At 37.6% G+C, this 21499-nt stretch overlaps 2 pseudogenes; one reads left to right on the forward strand and one right to left on the reverse strand.

The window, feature by feature from the left end:
- The first annotated feature begins 3411 nt into the window (after positions 1–3411).
- Positions 3412–3541, forward strand: LOC147825467 (U2 spliceosomal RNA; annotated as a pseudogene).
- A 3660-nt stretch (positions 3542–7201) lies between these two features.
- Positions 7202–8008, reverse strand: LOC101702548 (mortality factor 4-like protein 1; annotated as a pseudogene).
- Between the last annotated feature and the right edge of the window lie 13491 nt (positions 8009–21499).

Raw genomic sequence — 21499 nt, forward strand, 5'->3', positions numbered from 1 at the left:
CATGTGAGTCCCCAGCTTTTTCCCAGCTCGAGGCACTAGCTGCTACCACTCTACGGGGCTTCTCCTCACTCCCTTCCTCAAACTCTCACCCTTCTTTCAGGACTTTGCCCCTTTGGGCATCTTATCGCATAGAGCTCTCCCTTTCCTGGGGAAATGGTAAAGTCATTCATACTGTATGGTATAAATTATTCCAATAGAAGATAAGCAATAAATTCATTTTGCATATAGATCCTTTAATAATCTCTTACTCACATAGTACTTTGCATTATGTAAATATGGTACACAGTAGATACTCACAAGATAAAGTGAAGATTTTTAGGACAGAAGACAAAATACCTTTTCTGAAATCTGGCCTGAAATGTAGACATTCATTTTCTGTTTCCAAGCTTCCCTTGGACGAGCTTATTACAACCTGAATCAGCCCTTCCTCTAAATCTACTACACAGTCTATGTCAGTTACCATCAAGCCCAGAAATACACAGCAGGGCTTGCCTCTACAAAAAATAAACTAATCATCAAACCCACTACTGACTCCTTCTACGACAGCAATCTACACACAGCACACACTCAATAAATTTGTTGGGGATTATGATTAATAGTATAAACATTAAAGGCAGAGAAGTTGATAAACATTTGTTGAATGGCTTGACTTAATGGCATATTGAGAATATATACCTAAGGAAAACTAAAGTTTTCTTTTATTCTGGATAGTTATTTCCTCTATGTGTATGTTTGCTATTTTTAAATTATCACCTAAAATGCAATTTTCTCTTTAAACCCTACATTTTTAAAAAAATTACTGATTTTTCCTAACATCGTAGAAAGTGTTTTGTTTTCATACACCAATCAGAGAGAAATTAAAATTAAATTGACACATTTATGACAGATTTTTAGTAACATCATGTGTACCAAAGTAAAAAGTTAGGATTCATCAGAAAGACTTAATAAATTGCAAGCTAGAATTAGTAACTGTAGACTAGTCAATACATATTTTTATGCTTTTAACAGACTTTCCAAAGGCTAGATCAATTAAACCTATTTATTATTAAACAAAAATAGCACAATATTTGTAAGGACATACTAAAAAAAAATCTGTACAAATCTGAAACTGTATCTTTCACTGGCTTTAAAGAATAGTGCTGACCATAAAAAAACTTGTCATTTTTTAAATGAGAAACTATTTCTTATCATGTTTCTATTTGTTTTTATCAGTTTCATTGGTTTTCCCTTCTTTCTCCCTTTGAGGGTGGGTAGAGAATTGAAACATCAATTTTGTAGATTAAATACCATATGCAAAATATTACTATGGACATATATTTAACAATTTATCTCTACAGCATATGTATATACATTTACAGATACCAAAATTACAGTATATATAATAATCTGTCACACAGCATGATCATAAGCGCACTGTAGGACTCCAATCAAGTGGAATAAACCATCAGATTTGAGAAAAGGCATTTTAAGTCAACTCATTTCCATAATTTAATGTGCTTATAAATAGTGAAATTAAGTTACTTTAATAATCGCTTAGTAGTGAATTTCAAACACCATTATTGATAAATAACTTTTTAATGAAGATGCATTGCTTCATAAGAGAATAGTTATAGACATTAGAAAAATTCATAAAGCTTCAAATCAGCTCTTAGCATCCCATTTCTCATTTATTTTCTCTCATACTCTTTCCTAGGAATCTCTGGTGTCAGTACATTAGCTGATATCCATGATAATTAATTAGAATATATTTCTCCAAGATGCAATTGAATTTTTAAAGAAATTCTTGAAAATGAAAGGCTCCACAGAAGAGCTTGTGACCATAACTTAGTCATCACCTTTATCTCTAAACTTGCTGCTCTTAATAAGATGCATCACTTTCATCCAATTCCCAATATTCTGAATGATAATGAATACATGCCAGATAATATACCAACCCCTGGGATGAACATAGACAAAGACAAGTTTCCTTTTCCTAACTTAGGGGACACCAAGGCAAATGGGCCATAAAGAAGATAACGATAAATATATCATAAATGACTGGTGAGGAGCTACATTTCCCTTGAGAGATAGGAAGTCAAATAGATTTAAGCAACAAATATCTACTCAGTGTTATCTTCTATTTCTTATAAATAAGGCTAGTTCTCAATTCCTCATCTATTTGTCTAAGTAGAGGAACATGATATCAAGTAATAACTTACAGTAGGCTACTCAGATATGAGCCAGGCGTGGAGCTAAACATTTTGTATTATAGGATCTAGTTTTCCTAACATTTATATTAACCACAGATCCTGTACCCATGGCCCTGTCATGAATCTAAACCTGGGGAATGATAGCACCACAAAGACTAATAAAAAACCTTTTCTCATAATTTTTCCTTTCCCCTTCCCCTCTCACTTCCTCTACCCTTTTGCACTTTTCCTTCCTATTTCAAATTATCAATTATTCATTTTAATCCTTATTTACACTTTCAGTTTCTCACACTATTTGGTATTTACATGTGTGTCCTATTTATTTCACTTAAGAGTACCGCCTCAATGTGCATCCATTTAGCTATAAATGTCTCTAGTTTCTCATTCTTTATGGCTGAGTAGTACTCCATTTTATAAAAGAACCATATCTTCTTTATCCAGTTTCCAGTTGATAGGCACTTGGGCTGTTTCCAAGCTTTAGCTATTACAAACTGTGCCAAAAGGAAAACATGGAAAAGTCTTTGTAAATAGGGAAGGGTGGAGGGGGTGAAGGGCGCACAGATAATGGGGAAAAAATAAGAACCAAGACACATCATGTACAGGTACACGTATCCAATGATAAATGTAAATGTACTGTATACCTAAAATGTACCAATAAAAGAATTTAAGCCAAAAAAAAGACTAATAAAAAACCAAATTGAAGTAACTGTCTAAAAATATCTCAATGTTAGTACATAAAGTCTACTTTTGACTGAAATAATAGTGTTTGTTAATCAAAATATGCCACAAGAATTCCAATCTTTTGTCATTTCATCCACCAAATTCTATTGTTCTCTATTTTTCATATACTGACCCAAAACTATACCAAATATATGATTCATATTTTCATATTTTGGATTAGTGTCTATATTCATATTTATTTTCTTAAGTTTAATAAATGTATAATAAATTATACATTCTCTGTTAAATAAATTAAACAGGTTTAAAGAGAAATATGTGACAAGCTACATGCTTCTGACATTTGTTTTGGTGAATTCCAATTGTCATTATATTTTAATAATTTTAGAAACAAATTTTTTTATTTTAATTTTTATCCCCGTGTAAAGTTGAAACAGTAAATTTACAAACAGAGCAAAGTAAGCAAAAAAGAAAATAACTTTTTAATTTTACCTAAAAGTATCAATGTACCTGTGTAGTAACTGAATAAACGTGTACTTGTTTCATCGCTTCTCGACCCTTTGGCTAAGATCAAGTGTAGTACTTGTTTCAGATTTTGAGAAACAGATTTTCATAAATAATATTTACTTGACATATCTTCAGTTTATTTTCAATAAGATCACATTGGACCCTTTGCATAAAAGCACAGCAATGAAGAAAACTGTATTCTGACTCCTTCTCCCCATGACTCAAGAAATACACATAAATTTTCTCCTTTCATATGTAAAAAGTGGAGTGAGAATTTTTTTTAAGTCTCTACTTTGCCTTTCCTCTTTTGTGCATTTTTAGGTATTTACTTTTAGAGATCATTGCCTATTAGACACTGAGCTATAGACTAACAATATAAAGGTGAAACCACAATAATATGCCCCTGCCCTAAAGAAGTTCGTAGCTAAACAGAAAAAAAGAGAGCCTTATAAAGAAAATTGTATTTTCCTTTGCTATTGATAATAATGGTTAATATTCAATGAATGTCAAATATGCGACAGGTTCTGTGCTAGGTGTTCTGCATATATTATTTGATTTTTCTCACCATAACAAGAAAATCACTGAAGAACTATTATCATTCCCTGGATTTTACAAATGAGAACAATGAAGTCCACAAAGTTCATTTGACTTGACTACGGTCACATAGCTCAAAGTGAAAAAAAGACAGTGCTGAAAGTCACCCCTTCTGGCCTGACTTCAGCTACCAGGTACAGTACCACATTCCAGAGAAGTAGTCAGTGCAGAGTGCTTCTAGGATGTAAGAAAAAGCAACTAGGGAACAGATGGCTGTACACCTCTGTTTGGCTGGAACAGTATATGTTTTACACATATTTATCAAGCTGTCACTAATAGTATCCCCTTGCACACTCAAAAATGTCTCTGTGAAGATGATAAATGGTCAGGTAATAAAGGAGCCAGCATCAGAGCTGGCATCTAAAGAGTGCAGTAGGAGTTTGCCAGCTGGAGACTAGGTGGCTCAGGGAGGAAAGAGGCTGCCCCAGGCAGAGGGAATACTGACTCCAACTGCAAGGAAGTGGAGTCCAGTGCAGTCAGGAAGCGACTGGTGCTGGAGGTAGCACTTTGGGCAGATCTCAGCTCTGCGCCAGCTGCCGCAACTGCACAAACTCTACCACCACATGCTTTAGGAACCTCAGATGAGATCACACTGTTCCTCTCGTGAACTCCCATTGGTGCCTTCTCACTCCTCATAGAACAAAGCTGAATTCCTTATCAAGGCCCTAGCAGATCCGTTTGTGCCCAGCTCTCCGTGCCCATCCCGGGCTGCCACCTCCACTCCCACCACCACATGCCCACTGTGCTCCAGCTCTCACTGCTCTGCAGCCAACCCCCAGGCCTCTGGCATGATTTCCCAAATGCTGACTCCTCAGAAGGGACTTTCTATCTAAAGCAGCCCTCCCCACTTCCTAGGCCCAGGGCATTATCTATCACCTTACCCTGCTCATTCCCCTCACAGCTTCATCCCATCAGGTGACACTTTTTCACATGGTTCATTCATTTATCAGTTTTGAGACTCTGCTATTAGAATACCAGCCATGGATGGCAACAGCCTCATCTGCCAAGTTCACTGCTATATTGCTTCCTGGTGTGCTTTTCAGAATAGTATAGGAAATCAGAAGATCTTATTTCTCCTTTGCAAGATAAATAACACACAGTTAGCCTTACATATGTTACCATCATTCACAAGCTCAGAATATCAGCAAGGACATCACTCACTATCTTTAGTTTACTATAAGGTAGGATATTTTCAACACTCACTGAAGTAAGTTTCTAAGCAGACTGTCAGGCATACTAACAAAAAGGTAAGAAGTATATGTTACACAAGAGGATATAAGAAACTCAACTGGGAGTGTTATCAAAATGAGAACAGTCTGTTAAGATAATGAAAATTGTAAAATCCTAGTAAAGAGAAATTATATTAGGAAGCAAAACACATTAAGGAGAACATAAGATATTTTTAATGGATTGTAATTCTCTCCTCCGCCTTTGTTGTGATTTGCTAATGTACATCATGATGGTGGAAAACTAAAGTTTATTTTCTCGTTAGCTTCATTCTTTCCCACTGGCAGTCATCAATTCTCTCCTTTCTTGGACCCTCACTTCAGAAATGCATAGAACTAAAGTGAACATGGTAGTTATATTCCCCTTATGGTATTTACACAGACATTAGTATCACAATAAAGTCAAAATATCTTAGAGTAAAAGGTATATTACTTGCAGAAGCAATTACAGAAAAAAAGGCATTCTGGGATGGTGGCATCCCATCTAAGACTTCGCCTCATTCTTATAAACATTTCTACCAAAAAAATTCAAGTGAAACAAAATAGAACAAAATACCATAAATAGCAAAACTTTGCACTCTGGAAATGTTGGAGCATTAATATAAACAGCAATAAATAATGGCTAAGCATCTGGTGTGCACATGACACTGTGTCTAGACTCTGAGGATGCAAAGAATTTAATAACAATAAGGCTTAAGTAAGAAGTGCTTTGCCTTTAATAAAACTCAAAATAGTGGTAGTGTCCACTGTAGTTGTCCTTAATAGCAATAACAGTCAGGCTTAACAGTGGAAGGTGTAGCTAGCTTTTAAACCTCAAGGCCTTAAATTTGCAAAGAAAATTGAGGGTATTATTTTTTGTGAGGGGATATAATACAGGAGTAGCAAGGGAATGATGTGAAGCTTCACCTACTGTGCATTGTGAGTGTCAAATAGCCTAATTTCTCCGGAATGAGGATTCCACATAATAGTTAATGGAAGCTTACATTGTCAGGCAAAGGATCTTAGCCCATGAGAAAAGAGAGTCAAAATTATTTTGAGCATGAGAAAGGCAGAGATAAAGAAATAAATTTAAGGAAAATTATCTAAAAGCAGTAGTATACAAGGTATTCTGAAAGAGTTACTCTTGAAAGATCCATAGACCAATTAGGAAGTGAAGGTAATAGTCATAGAAAGGAAGTGCCTTTCTAATAGGTTTCCATTTATAAAGCTAAAATGCATCAGAAACACACCTGTGGTGATGTTTCAACAGCTTCTGGGACTCCACCAGACCTTACTTCCTATTTCCACCCTCTTCTTCAAGTCTCATGTCCCATTTGTTTTTGTTTTGGTTTTGAAATTTAAAGAAAAAAATTTATTGAAGATCTGAAAAACAATTCCTAAAAGATTGACTTTTCCAAAAAAAAAATTTTTTTAATTTAAAAAAAAGATTGACTTTTCCAGAAAACTGTGGCTACACAATGCATTGTGTCTATCATGTTACAACATGCATTAGATGCAAATACAAAAACCATGAAAAAATTCACCATTCTTCAACCATTTGAGCAGAGAGAAAATGCCTAAGGAACAACATGGATGACTTGCAAAGGATGGGCTCTTTAAGCACCGTTAACAAAAAGAGAGAGCACAAATGGATGAGTGTGTCCAGCTATATTCACTGAATTGGGCCTTTGGCACTAGGAATCAAAGCATTTTCTCATCTAGCATTAACACGTATTATAAAAGTGTACGGTGTCAAAGGAATAGAACCACCAGCATTCAAAAGCAGCTTTGTCAACTAGGCAATAAAACACTCTACACCATGTCTCCTTATCGTCCATCACTGAATACACTGGTAGCAACTTTGAAATGAAATGAAAAAAGGAGCTGCAACCCCTTTTATTTTCGTTTAAAATCAAAACAAACATCAACTCTGTTATACACTAACATCTTCAAAGTACATCATTTGTACAAGAGAAGGGCTAGGAACAAAAACGTGTTGACAGAGATCCAAACATGGGTGAGAACGCCTCACGCTGCTTTCCGATGGTACTCAGGAGGGGCCACTTCATAATCACTGGCACTAAACAAAGCTGCTGAATTCTTTGCCAGATACCTGAGGAAATCATGAAGATAATTCAGTAATAAAGCAAGGCTCTTCTCATCCAGAGGTGTGTAGGCCAACATAGTTCCAATTCATACAAATAATCTCACTAGATGTGGAGCTCCATACACCTGCGATATGGGTGCATCAGGGTGACTGGCAAGGATCTCAGTGTACTGCGGTCTCTCAGATTGGTAGAGGAGCTGAGTTTCCAGCATCACACTGAAGTATTCTTTTATTCCTGCTACAACCTCATTAACAGCATACTCCTTATTATCCGTGTTTCCTTGAGATTTCTTATAATTCGCATAGTCCTCTAGAATGGAATCCACATTTCTCTTGGCAGAAAGGTAGAAGAGCTGTTTCCGTCTGGAAATTAAATCCCAGTCATCAACAAGCCACGGTTTTAGCTCTTCAGGGATCTTTACTTTAACTTCAACTCTGTTCATAAGTGTTTCTTCATTGTCAACAGTAGGATCTACCCGGGCCCTCTTCTTCCAAGGAGGCTGAGGTGTCTCGTGGGTACTGCCACCATCTCCATTACCAGGGTTTTTTGTTTGTTCTTTTTTATTTTCACTTCAACATTTTTCTGCTGCAGACCAGATGTCTTCTTTCCTGGAGCAGCCCCTCTCATCTTTCCCTCTGCATATTGCTCCTGATTGGCTTTTTGAAGTTCTCGCTGTTTCTGTAAATTGGTGTCCACATATTTGAGTACTCTGCTTTCTGGAACCCATTCGTCCCAATTTTTATTCCAACCACTGTAATGTATAAAGTATTTTACTTGTTTGTCCTTAATGGCAACCTTTACACACTTTGCTTCATAAAGAAGAGGCCCATGAAAGCACAGTACTCATTCACCCTCCTGGAAGTTGGGCTTTGGGTCCTGCTTGGGGGCCATTTATAAATGACTCACCGCCTCCTTCTCCCACCATCCCTGACAACTGACCCCTACTCTCTACCACACCTGAGCTCGTGTCAGATGCCCTTAGGCACAGCCACTCTACCTCATGTCCCATTTTCATGGCTTTGCCTCAGCTTAGTTCTCAGATTGTCCAGCTCCTCTGTGAACGGGTTATAGTGAGGCTGATTGCCTGCTCTGGACCTGAGCTTCCCCCTAGGAAGCTTGAATCATGAGTGGCCTCCTTCACCAGCCCATCCTACCCTCCTGCCTAGGAAATCAGCGTGGGTGCAGTCTTAGAGTCCTGCCAATCTGAAAGGAAGAATCAGAAAAGAGGAACTAAAACTAATTTGATATGAATACAAAAGGAGAGAGAAAAGCTAAAACTGACTATGAATGGTTCAAGTGTAAGGGACCATAAGAAATATGTCTGGCTGGCAGAAAGAGGTGGACAAATAAATTTCACAGGAAAATGTCCCAGCCAGAATAGACAATTCTCGGAGCATCTCAATGAAGCTTTAAGGTAAGATCTTCAAAAGAAATAGCACAGAGTCAGGGACTAAGGCCGTGATCAGGGTCAGGAGGAAGAAATATAACCAGGAAAGAGACAGAGGGGGACAGGCAAGACGGGATCCATAATGAGAGGCACTCCCTCCAGTGAAGAGGTGGACAAGAATAAGGGTTGGTGGGACCTTTCTTTTCTTCCTGATAAACTCTCAAAACCTTGCTTGTGGTTTAATGATACATAATATAGTAGTCCTCTTAAAACAAAAAAGGAGATCAGTTTCAACATTATTTCTCATCTTGCAATGTGTCTTCACTGGAAGCTACATGTGTTAGCCTCACTCGTTTTACAAAGTTCGAAAGCATGTAATATATAATAATGTGACATATATAATGAGTCTAAACTAACTCAAGGTATTTTTCTCTTTTTCCATATAAAAAGAAACTTGAACTTTAGTATTTTTACTTAGCAGCTACAACATGCCTGTTTTGTCTTTTGGAGATTGCAGTTTTCCTAAAACCTTCTTCTAGCCATACAGTTTTGTGACATAAGAGTTGGTTTAGCCTTTCCCTCTGAAAATTATTTCCTCCACAGCAATGTCACAGAGAGCTATATCCTATGCATCTGGCTCAATAGACGTCCTACACAAAGTAAATTAAGAATCTTTTATAAGCCTTAATGAGGATTCCTTCGTTTCATATATTTCAAAATAATCTTGATTTCTTTCCTTTTCGGTATTCTGATCTCTCATTGTTTAACCTAAAGAAATAATTTAATTATGGTGATTTCCTTTGTTTTCATTATTTCGTTATCCTGTTAATGGTATATTACTGTTATTATATTACTGTTAAGTATGCCAATTGTGATATTTATCAAATATAATAACAGAATTTCCATTTTTTAAAATGTAATTTTTATTGTGACATTTAAAGGGCTTATGTTCAAGATAATTAGTCTGCCACAGTAGATTGGTTTGTTATTTTCAGGATAAACACACATATAGAGTACAAACTTTGCCAAAACATGAAAATGTGCACTTTCTCTTTTGAATGTTCTTATATGTTAGATACACATGAAGCCGGAACAAGTCCAATTCAGTATTTCCTCTTGGTCAGTAATAATAACAACTGTTGTATGGTCCTTGTTATATACTGTTTAGAGCCAGGCAATACACCAGGGTTCTACATATACTAATTTATTTAATCTTTGGTACTTCATAATAAAACATAACATCATTATTATTTTTATTAAAAAGGTAGCTGAATCTTAATTGATAGACCTACTTTCAACCTAACTTTGTCTGAGTTCTCTGTACTACATAAATACCTTCCTCTGCAAATCATCCTATATTTGGAAATAGTTATAAATACTCAATGTAAATATGTTTGAATCGTATTGTGGTACTAAAATACAAAATTATAGAGGTGGATGATACTAAAATAGCAACAATTATAATTCAAATTTACCTAAATAAATAATAAATTGTGTTAAAAGTTAAAGTTTATCAGAGTATTTATTTAAAAATTTTTAAATGTTGGGCTGGGGATTTAGCTCAGTGGTTCCTCCACCTGCCCCACAAGCGCAAGGACCTGAGTTCGATCCCCAGTACCCCCCCAAAAAAAAAATCTAAAAAATGTGCTCTATCATCTGATTGAGAAGATATTTTCTTTGTACAATATTGGCTATAATTTTATGAGTTTATCAAGTCATAGAGTATCTGTGTCCTCTAATTTGCATGATATTCTCCTCAATAATGGCCTTCTGTTAACATTAAGTAATTAAAAAATTTCACAGAAATAAGCAGAAAGAACTTACTAGCAATCAAGCTCAAATAATGTTTCCAAAAAAGTGTTCAACAGAAAATGAGTGCATGAGAATGTTTCAAGAAAAAAAGACAAGGGAGAAGGAGGAAAAAATGAAGTAAGTCAGTGGCTTCAACTAAAGAAATAAAAATACAATAGAAAATTTCAGAGTTCTAGATCAATGTTCTAGATCAAGATGCAGCTTTCAAAGAAGATATTCAGGAATGAATTTTATAGTTTTTATAATATCTTTGCCACATGGATGATTTCTCTGCATTTCATCAGTCCCAAAACTTAGTCCTTTCACATTTAACATCTCTGAAATTTAATGTATCTTAAACTTCATGGGACATCATAATTATTAACATTTTGGATTTTTTTCTTAGCAGAGAGCATAACTATACTTTCAAGAGACAGTGTGGTAGGCAGCACCCAAAATGGCTCCCAGTTGGTCCCCAACTTCTGATATTCCCAGTCCTCTCCAGTCACCTCCCACACTGTACCAGGTTGGTCTGTGTGAGCAATAGGATACAGTACACAATTTCCAAGATTAGGTCATAAAGGAACCACTCCCTCCACCAGTCTCTCTCTCTCTCTCTCTCTCTCTCTCTCTCTCTCTCTCTCATGTTGAGGGTAGTCACTGCTCTGTCATGGATAGTTCATACACGAAGGAACAGAAGCTTTATGTTAACATCCAGAGAGAAACCAAAGTCTCTTACCCATAACCTCTTTAAGCAAGCCATCTTGGAAGCACATTTTCTAGTCCTCAACAAACATCAGGCCAATAAATTGACCACCATCTCCTGAGAGTCTCTGAACCAAAGCCACTCTATATCTCTCCAAGATTCTTGACTCTCAGTTACAGTTGAATGGGCCAAAAATAGTCCAGGTTCTTGACAGGGAAAGAACAGCCAAGTGTATACCTCATAGTAAGTAGCTACGTATATTGAAGATCACGGATGGTAGCAGCAGGAACAGGCCAAAAGGCAAAAGGGAAAAAGAGAAGGAAGAGGAATCCATCCTGTGTTAGTGTGTGAGAACTAACACAACTCAGGCTTCCAATATTGAAAGGGTCAAATGCCTCTGACTCCCAGTGCCTCCCATTCCATCTCTCACTGGTGTCAGAACTAATGATCTGCCTCCTCAGGTACCACCACCTCCTAAGCTTTAACATGAATAATCACCAGATGCTGCCTGTTCACAGCTGAATGAAGGAAAGGGTGCCTCACTCAGCTCCTCCATTTCTATTTTTTGGGGGGTTACCGGGGATCAAACTTGGGACCTTGCACTCAAGAGGCAGGCAGTGGAACCACTGAGCTAAATCCCCGGCCCATAAGAAACCTTCATAGTACTGTGAGTCCACCTCCTCCCCATCACTGAAGAGAGTTGCCCTTCGCCTCCTATCTACAGAACTGGCTTTAATAGTACATCAGAGAGCAAGGTATGTGACCATGCAAAGCTGAGAGCACAAAGTGAGCATGACCTTGATTCCCACTAGAAAAGGCCAGTAAGGAAGAAGCTGTGGTCTGCTCCTAAGGCAAGAAAAAGACAGAGGAGGCTGCCTTGGCTTGATCTTAAGATCCTGTGTTCATCAGGTCAAAGGCTATGTGGCCATACTCCAAGACTGGAGGGGCCACATGAGAAGAAAGAGACAGGAGCCATTTAAATTTGAGATGAGGCCCACTGGGGAGAGGAACAGGGCTCAACAGAGTGAGTCATGCCCAGGTCAGGAATGATGTAGGAAGCTTCTGAAGCACTCAGGAGAGAAAGATCCAACATCTGACATCTGCCAAACCCGGGAACCATAAAGCTGTGTTATGGTGAGGAAAATTAAGAACGTTTCCTTCCTTCTTTCATCCTCCTGCTCCTACAAGAGAAGAGTTTGTAATAGCAAGTAGCTAGAGGAAAAGAAGGCTCCTTGAAGTTTATCCCTGCTGGAGGATGGAAGGTTTAAATTCCCCAGCTAAGATTCTGTTTGCAACCTAAATCTGAGATATTATTACCAAACGATCAGAAAATCTGCCCTTATCAAATTTTCATCTAGAAGCTAAGGAAATACATCTCTCCTTAAGAGATGGAGAGGGAGAGGCAAGAATAAATTCGCAGTTGGATTATATCCTAGCAGTTGTGCTGGTTAAACATGTCAGTTTTACAGTTTAGAAAATGTTACAGACTGCACCCCCTTTTAGGGACTTAAGAAATACCTGAAAAACATATGGGGAAAGTTGTCTGATTAGCTTCCTTTGATTTTGTGCATTACTTGACTTACTTCAGCATGCATCCCCCAGTTCCTGTTTTCTGGACTCAGACAGCAGCTCTTGTGCAAGTCCCTTTGCTCAGGTTAGCCTGGATAACACTGTCTTTAAAATGGCATACTAGTCCCCACCTCCTAGGCCATTTGAAGTTTAACAAATGTAAAGTATTTACCACATTATAAGTATTCTATAGATGTTGGAGAAGAAAAAACATCTGCAGAAATTGGTGCCTGATTTTGTATTTTTGCAACTTAATCACTTTTTTCAAAGAAAATGTTAAACTGCACTAAATGCTCCAATATGGTTTCCATTCATGAAAACTGCCCAGGTCAATCTCTTAACAATGCCACTCTTGTGTCTGACTGTTCAGCATCTAGTGCCTTCCTAAACTTTTTGCCAACCTGCAGTTGCTCCCTGGAAAGTCTACTCATATCCTTGTGTAAGGATTGAAATTATCCTTTATTGTCTGCCCCAGAATCTCCCTTCCTTCAGAGCTGCTGCCTAGTGCATGGCCCTTGAACTGCTTACAAATGGGGACATGTCCCATTTATCTCTGAATCCACGGCACCAATCAAATCCTAGTCCATGTCAGGGGCTCAGGGAATGCTAAAAGGAAAAGAGAGGAGAGAAAAAGTTGGCAAAAGAGAAAGAGGACTAAAATGTGTCACCTTGAGACCTGAGAAACAGATTGTCTGAACTTATCTACTGGATATTATTGGACACTAACAGATTGAAAGAGTTGAAGTGATCATTTAAATAAGTAATTACAGATCTCCCTCAAATATATTGGAAATTGTATACTTTCTCTGTTCTTTTAGTAATTTATCTAAAGTATAAAATGTATAGTTTTTTAAATATCCCTCAATTATTCAAAGAACTTTAAAGACTAGCTCAGGCCATATCGTCTTATCTTCAATTTTCTAGCATTTTAACTTCCCTTGATCTTTTTTTATCCCTGTCAAAAGAAAAAAACTACAACAATGATCTAATTGGCTTTTATTTTCAATTCTAGAATAAAATACGTAAGTGTTCCAAAAGAGCTGAGCAAAGGAGATGGGCTTCACAGACAGAAAGGGGATGAAGGTAGCAGAAACAGGGAAGAAGAGCATACTGGTCATTTCAAAGTTACTTCCTTGTGGAGTTTAAATAGAAGGAACATCCTTATTATGCTGACTGGGGCTCAACAGAATCTCCTGGTTTTGGAAACCCAGCCTATCTTAAAGTTTAATTCGATTACATGGAATATGAGCAACTCCACTCTGGCCTAGCCTGGTTTGTTGGTGCCAAAGCCAACATAAACTTGGTTTATGTCTTACTTATTTTCCTTGTTGCTGGGACAAAATATGCAACACTCACAAATTAAAGGAAGAGAGGTTTATTTGGTTCACAGTTTGTAGAGGTTCCAGTCCATAGGCCCCTGGTTCCAAGGCAGGGCAGCATGGCAGAGAAATAGCTGCTCATGGCTTGGCAGACAGGAACCAGAGAGTTCAAGAGAGGAGAGGGGAAATGAACCCTGTCCAAGCCACTCCTCCAGTGAGCCACTTCTTCTGACCGGCCCCACCTCCCAACAGCAAGTCACCACTAAGCCCCCATAATCCAAACACCTTCCAAAATCTCTGCCTATGAGGACATGACACTCTTAGGGGACATCTACTTATAAACCATAACAATTTAATACCCCTACAAATTAGATATTGATATTTAAAATGCTCATTAGGCTTTTTTTATTTTCCTACATATTTACCATCTTTTTTGCTCACTCTTCTTCTAAGATCTTCCTTCTAAGATTAATTTACTTCTTAAAGAAAATCTAGAATTTCCCATAAAAATCATCTATTATGGAATTGTTCCTGAAAGAGGGTTTTATATGGCACAAAACTCTTGGTTAACAATCATCTTACCTTGGCCCTTCAAAAGTTTTATTACAATGTCTCCTGACCCCTGTTGTTGCTATGTAGAAATTAACTGTAAGTAATTATCATGCAACTTTCAAGATCACTTACCTGTGGGGCTCTTCTGTTTCACTAGGATATATCTCAGAGTGGATTTATTTTCAAAGAGTCTTCCAGAGACTCTAGAATTTGAGTTACATCCCTTTCATCATCTCTGGATAATCACCACTATTGCTCCTTCCAAATATTGCCTCTCCTTTCTTCTCTAATCTTCTGAAATGCCAGTGAGATCGATACTATGCCCCAAACTCTGTCCTACTTCTCATGTTCCTCTCTTTATGTTTTTAAGCTGTATGCCTCCATTGTGCAGGGGTGCTACAACCTGTTAATACTTTCCATACTATGTTAACTCTGTTAGGTAAACAATCCTTTAAGTTTCTCACAAATTATATATTTCATTTTCAGACCCTTTTGTGTTCTTTTCTAAAAATCTAAGCTGGTTATATTTAGTAGAGTGTACATTTATGGTACATTTACTGGTAACATGCATCCCTTTTGAAAATATTAAATATTTATAGTTGGTATCTGATAAGTCCAATATCCAGAGTCTTTGCTGCTCTGGTTCTATAGTATTTTGTTTTTAATGATCTTGCTCATAGCTTTGTACATACAGTATTTTATTATTTTTATTGTATACTAACATGTATAGAGTTACATTTGTAGAATTAATTTGAGGCCTGAGTTTATAATGAATTCCTCCAGAGAGAGTGGCCTTTGATTCTGTCAGTGGTCTAAAAATACCAGAAGAAGCCTTGGAGCCCTTTGGTTTCCACCCTGAGATTTTCTAATCCATAACAGTACAGGTTTTGTCCCCCAAAATATCTATGTGATGGTGGAGCTCATGTAGATTTATCGGGAAATACATTTTTCCCAACTCCACTGAGAGCTGAGACACACACAGGCTAGAAGCCCCCCACCATCCTCCAGCAGGCAGGGGTTTTTCTGGGCCACCCAGGGGTGGTCCAACTTTGTGGCTCAACTTTCCACCTTGCAAAAGTTCCCAGATTTGTCTTCCATACCCCTATCACCACCCACTAAAGTAACTGTCCTCCCTCTTTTTTAAAATTGTGTTTTTATTAGTGCACGTTTGCAGTACATAATATTTACATTCATCCTGGAGAACTGGAACATGTACACATGCATGTTATTTTTTTTTTTTTTTTTTTTTTGGTACCGGGGATCAAACTCAGGACCTTTCGCTTGCGAGGCAGGTGGCAGAAGCACTGAGCTAAATCCCCGGCCCAATCTTCATTTTTTTATGTCCCCTTCCCTCATTTCCCTCCTGGCTTCATCTTTACTTTTTTTTTTCTTTTTCCTCTCCTCCCTCTTCCCTCCCTCCAACTCTTGATCCCATTCCCTTTTGAGAAAGATCTATTTCCCCTCTACTCTTTCTAATTCATACCTCCCAGTTATTTCCTCAATAATTTCCCCTTTTCCTCACAGCTCACCTAGGCAATAATTTTCCAAATATTTCTAGATATTCTTTAGAATAAAGATTCTCCAAACAACTATTCTTCCACATTATTAGAAGTAGAAGACCCTGGATTTCTAAACAGTAATATTTCTGGTACTTATGCATAATGTCAAGCAGTATTGAAGAAGTTTCTCTCATCAAACTGAAATTCCATCAACCCACATTTTCTATTCATGGATGGAGATGGCTGTTTTTAAGAACACAGTGGAACACAATGTACAATTAGATGATAGATAGATAGATAGATAGATAGATGTGCAACTTTCACCATTTTTTCACTGATAATCATGATTTGTCCTTCTGCCATGAAAAAAGAGAAATGCGCTGTTTTTTCCAAAATACTAATGGCATATTTGTCAGAGTCCTTCTACAATGTAAGGCTGTGGAATTACATTCTTATTAACATTTCACACTTACCCTTTTAAACACAAATTCTCCTTACACAAATTTTCTTCACATAGACAGCATATTAATAGTAAGCAGAGTGCAGCCCAATACCAGAATTTATGAACTAACTGATAAGAAAATAGCTGTACATCATTATCTTCATTTGTCAAGAGGCAAATGTCTCCATTTCACTGGATTTATTCTGTGCATTAAACCACATTTATCAAGGTTTTTGTGGAGTTTTTTGTTTTGTTCTTTGCATAAAAGGACTTCTGAGGACAGAATCATTATACATATGAATAATAATACGATCATTCAACAAGGATTTTAAAAACTGCTTTCTTCTTTTTGTATTTTACCAGTATCTTTCTTTCTTTCTTTTTTTAAGATTATCTGGGCCTGCCACTTGCTTCCTCAGCACAATTGAACACTTAATTACTATGTAAATTTGGGTTTCCACATGCTTCCAGAGGAACATAGATCATTTGGCACTGGAAATTTCAAAGCATTAATCACTTGGAATATGGTACATTTGGCTTAATCTGTAAAATGAAGATAATTCCTATCTGCTTTGCAGGGCTTAGTATGACGATTAATTACTTAATTTTGGTTACACAATTTGAACATAAAAAGTATTACATAAATGAAGGTAAAGCCTAATATTAAAAGAGAAATTACCGAGTCGCTCTGTGGAGAAGCACAAATATCACTTGTTTATTAGTTATTATCCTCACGTTTATTATTGATCATTATCTAATAATTTCTAGATGAAAAAACATAAGACAAGTAGACTTTCTTTTTCAAGACTCACATATGTGTTTTCCTTGCTTAACAAAAGTAGCACTGACTATATCATTACTATCAACTTCTGTGGATCCCTAACACTGTGATGTCAACTCATTTCATAAAATATGATATGGCTCAGATACCTGGAATTATTTTCATTGGGAGAGTACTGGGAAGAAGTGAAAAGTCTCTTATGAGAATTATGTTGAAAATAAACTAAAAGCCAAATATAGGGAGATATTCATTTTCTAACTCAAGTTCTAAAACCAGTAAAAGAGGCCCTTATTTAAATTAAAAACTAAGGATGTCCTACTCTGTACCCATGTAGATTTCTGGTCATATAAAAAATATTCATAAAATAATTATTGATTCCAAATCCCACATTTTGTAAGAATTGGAAGAATAGCATGTTAGATCTTTTGAGGTCTGGAATACACAGGTCTAAGCTGACACTGATACCTATTGGAGCAAATGAGGTAATAAATGGACCTAGCCCAGATCTTTCCATGGTTTGCATTCATGAATATAATATGAATATCAATTCATAGTTGTTATGGCTTGTGTTTAAATGTCCCTCTAAAACCTCATGCAGTCATGGCTGGGGATTTTTCAGTGGTTGGAACTGATAGTGCAATGGTAGGATCAAGGGCACTAGGATTAAGGAAGTGAAAACTACCCACCCTAAGTAGCCTGGCTAAGATATCAGGGATAGAAAGAGATGTGGTCCTCCCTTGCTTGCTTGCTTTGCTACCTTCTGCCCACCATAAACTGTTTCTCCTCTGTGATGCCTGACTGCCATCCACCCTGGCTTGGAGCCTGCCGATTATTGACTAAAACCTCTACAAACTGCGAGGTAAATAAACCTTTTCCCCTTTAACTTTGGGTGTCAGATATTTTGTCTCAGCAACAAGAAAAAAAGCAACTAAGACAATAGTCTTGGCCTAGTGGTATAATCCTTCAATTGTTTATTACAATGAAGGCACCTAGGTCATCTGGATAGTCTCTAGAATATCAGAGTAGTCCACTTTTGTGATGATACCATATAAATCAGGCTTGATTAGCAAAAAGAGATGAGTATTCTTTTTTTTTTGATACCGGGGATCAAACTCAGGTCCTTGTGCTTACAAGGCAGGCAGCTGAACCACTGAGCTAAATCCCCAGCCCTGAGATGAATATTCTTGATCCTAGAATAAGACTCATATGCTCCAGAGGATGAAAAAAATAATTCCTACAAAGACTCAAGAGCCTACTTAAAAAGTGAAATTTAAATTTTGTCTGTCAGTCTAACCTAAGACAAGGTGAGTGATGTAAGATGGTTGACTATCCTCTTCAAAATAAGGATTGAGAGGGCCAGGGAATTAGCTCAGTGGTTCCACCACCTGTCTCCCAGGCACAAAGACCCAAGTTCAATCCCTGGTACCAAAAAACAAAAAACAAGAAGAAAAGATTTAAAAAGTTTAAAAGTACAAATTAAGGATTGTGAGAGAGAGACAGACAGAGAGATGAAGAGAGAGAGAGATGGAGAGAGAGAGAGAGAGAGAGAGAGAGAGATCCATCTCCAGGAACCAGGAAGAATCTGACAGGAAAATTAAAAGGTAAAGAGAAACTGAAGAAACAGAACACAATGCAGAGAAGAGGAGAAACCATCTGCACTTTCTCCCTGGCTCCTGGCTCCTGGCTCCTGGCTTACAGCTCACAGCTCATGACTCATGGGGAAAAAAGGGAGAAAACTGAACCTATAGAGCCAAAGTGAGTGACCTCAGGGAATCTTAAGGAGAAACAGCAGTGGAATGGCCTGGACCACTGGCAGTTGCTATGATCTGCATGGAGAGCATGGGATTCTGCTCCCAGTGACTACACTGACAAGCAGCAACTGGTGAATGACTCTAGTACAAAACCCCACCATATCCCTGGAGAAAGTGCTTGGTTGGACATCATCCTGGGAAATAATTGACTGAACCTGGGACCCAGAGTAGCTGCACAGCTCCAGTCAAGGGTCCCTAGTGCTATGTTTTCACACTGGCTGGGTAAGAGTCAGCCATAGCAGATAGCTCGTGGTCAGCGAACAGGCTGGAAAGGGACTCCTTAAGGAGTTTGAGCTAAAGGACACAGGCCCCATTCCCATGGCCAAAGGCAAGACTCAGCCTGAGCTGCTCTGGATTTGAAAATCACAGCATTGGCCCTTTCATCCTACTCTCTGCTGATGCCTGTGTTCTGCACAGACCTGGGGTCTGACTGCCTTCTTCATTGATCAGCATGAGTAGGGATACTTGAACACTGCCCCAACGCCGTAGATCCTAGAAGAAATGCTCACATTCCAAATTATGGAAAAATGTCTTTTTGTTCTTTTCTTCTTTCTTTTTGTATTTTTTTTCTTTCTTTTGTCTTCTACACTTGCTTATTGAGGTTTGGGAATTTTTTCTTTGTCTCCTTTCCTTGCTTCTTTTTCTTATCTTTTTCTGTCTTTTTTTCATTCTTTCTTCTTTTCCTCTTTGTCCTTTCATTTTTCTCTCTTTAATTTTTTCTCTCATCTTTATTCTCCATAGAATTTCATTTTTTCTCCCTTTTAAATCATCTATTTCACATTAGTTTTTTTCTGTTACCTTTACCTAAATCTACAAACATCCCTCTACCACTCAATAGAACACTTTGCCCCATTTGTCTCTCCTTTCATTGGTTTTTCTTTTCCTGGTGCCAGGAATCAAACTCAGGACCTTGCACTTGCCAGGCAGACATGGTACCATGGAGCTACATTCCTGGCCCCTCTCCTTCTTTTAATATTGTATAGCTTAAAGTTTTAAATTTTTCTTCATCTATTCCCCTCTTCCCAACCTCCTATATCTTGATTCTATAAAGTTGGTGTTAAATTCCTTTCTAATCTTAGCAGAGATATAGCTGTCTCACTTAGAACATATTAGCTGTGGGTCAATGCCTGGGTTGTCTTATGTTTAAACTATAGTTTATGCTATAATTATAATTTTTCTCTAGGGATAAGGGTGGAACATAATTTGTCTTAGATGACATTACTGGAGCTGATTTGCTTGATATTACTGGGGTTGCAAAAGTGTTGCTATTAGTGAGTTTTATCTTTAACTCATCACCCAGATTATATTTGTGATATTAACAATGCCAGGGTACATTTCCAGAGAAATCCCACAACAGCAAAATACACATTCTTCTCAGCAGCACATGGGATGTTCTGCAAAATAGATCACATACTAGCCAATGGCTCATGTTTAAGTAGATACAAAAGAATCAAAATTAGGTCATACATAGTATCAGATGATAGTGGAATGAAAATAGAAATCAATGGCAAAAGAAACCACAGAAACTATGTAAGCACATAGAAATTTAAAAATATCCTCTTAAATAATCAGTGGGTTTCAGAAAAATGAAGGAGGAATCAGTTCCTAGTATTAAATGAAAATGCCTGTACAGCATTACAGAACCTATAGGGTAAATGAAAGTAGTCCTAAGAGGAAAAATTATAGTAGTAAATACTCACATCAAAAAAAAACACACCAGAGTGAGCTCATATAAATAATATAGTGATGCACTCCAAGGGCCTAAGAAAACAAGAACAATCCAATTCCAAAGCTGGCACAAGGAAGGAAATTATAAAGATCAGAACAGAAATAAATAGGGCCAGGGATTTAGCTCAGTGGTTCTGCCACCTGTCTAGCAAGCACAAGATCCCGAATTCAATGCGCAGTGCAAAAAAAAATGAAAAAACAAAAAGCAAAAAACAAAAGAACAGAAATAAATGAAATTGAGACCAAAAATTACAATAAATCAGTGAATTGAAGAGTTGATTCTTTGAGAAAATAAATAAAATACACAAATGGTTAGACAATCTTACCAAAATCAGTAAATAAAAGACACAAATCACTGCAATTAGAAATGAAAAGGCACCCCCGCAAGCACAGAGGTGAGCTGCTCCCAGCGCACAAGAGGAGGCTTCTGAGCCACTGTACCACCCCCGCCCCCGTGAGCACAGAGGAGGTGAGCCGCACGGGCGACAGCAGCACCGCCCCCCACCCCAGCAAAATGAGAAGACACGTAGACAAATTTCAAAACCAGACTTCCAGATCACCTAAAACAACCCCAAAGGGAAACGAGATGGAACACTCTGATACTCAACCAGCTGGACTCCCTGAACTGGTAAC

The sequence above is a fragment of the Heterocephalus glaber genome, unplaced genomic scaffold, assembly GCF_053883595.1.
Source record: "Heterocephalus glaber isolate CG9 unplaced genomic scaffold, H.glaber_assembly_v1.0 deba00001503, whole genome shotgun sequence".
In the NCBI taxonomy this organism is placed as follows: Eukaryota; Metazoa; Chordata; class Mammalia; order Rodentia; family Bathyergidae; genus Heterocephalus; species Heterocephalus glaber.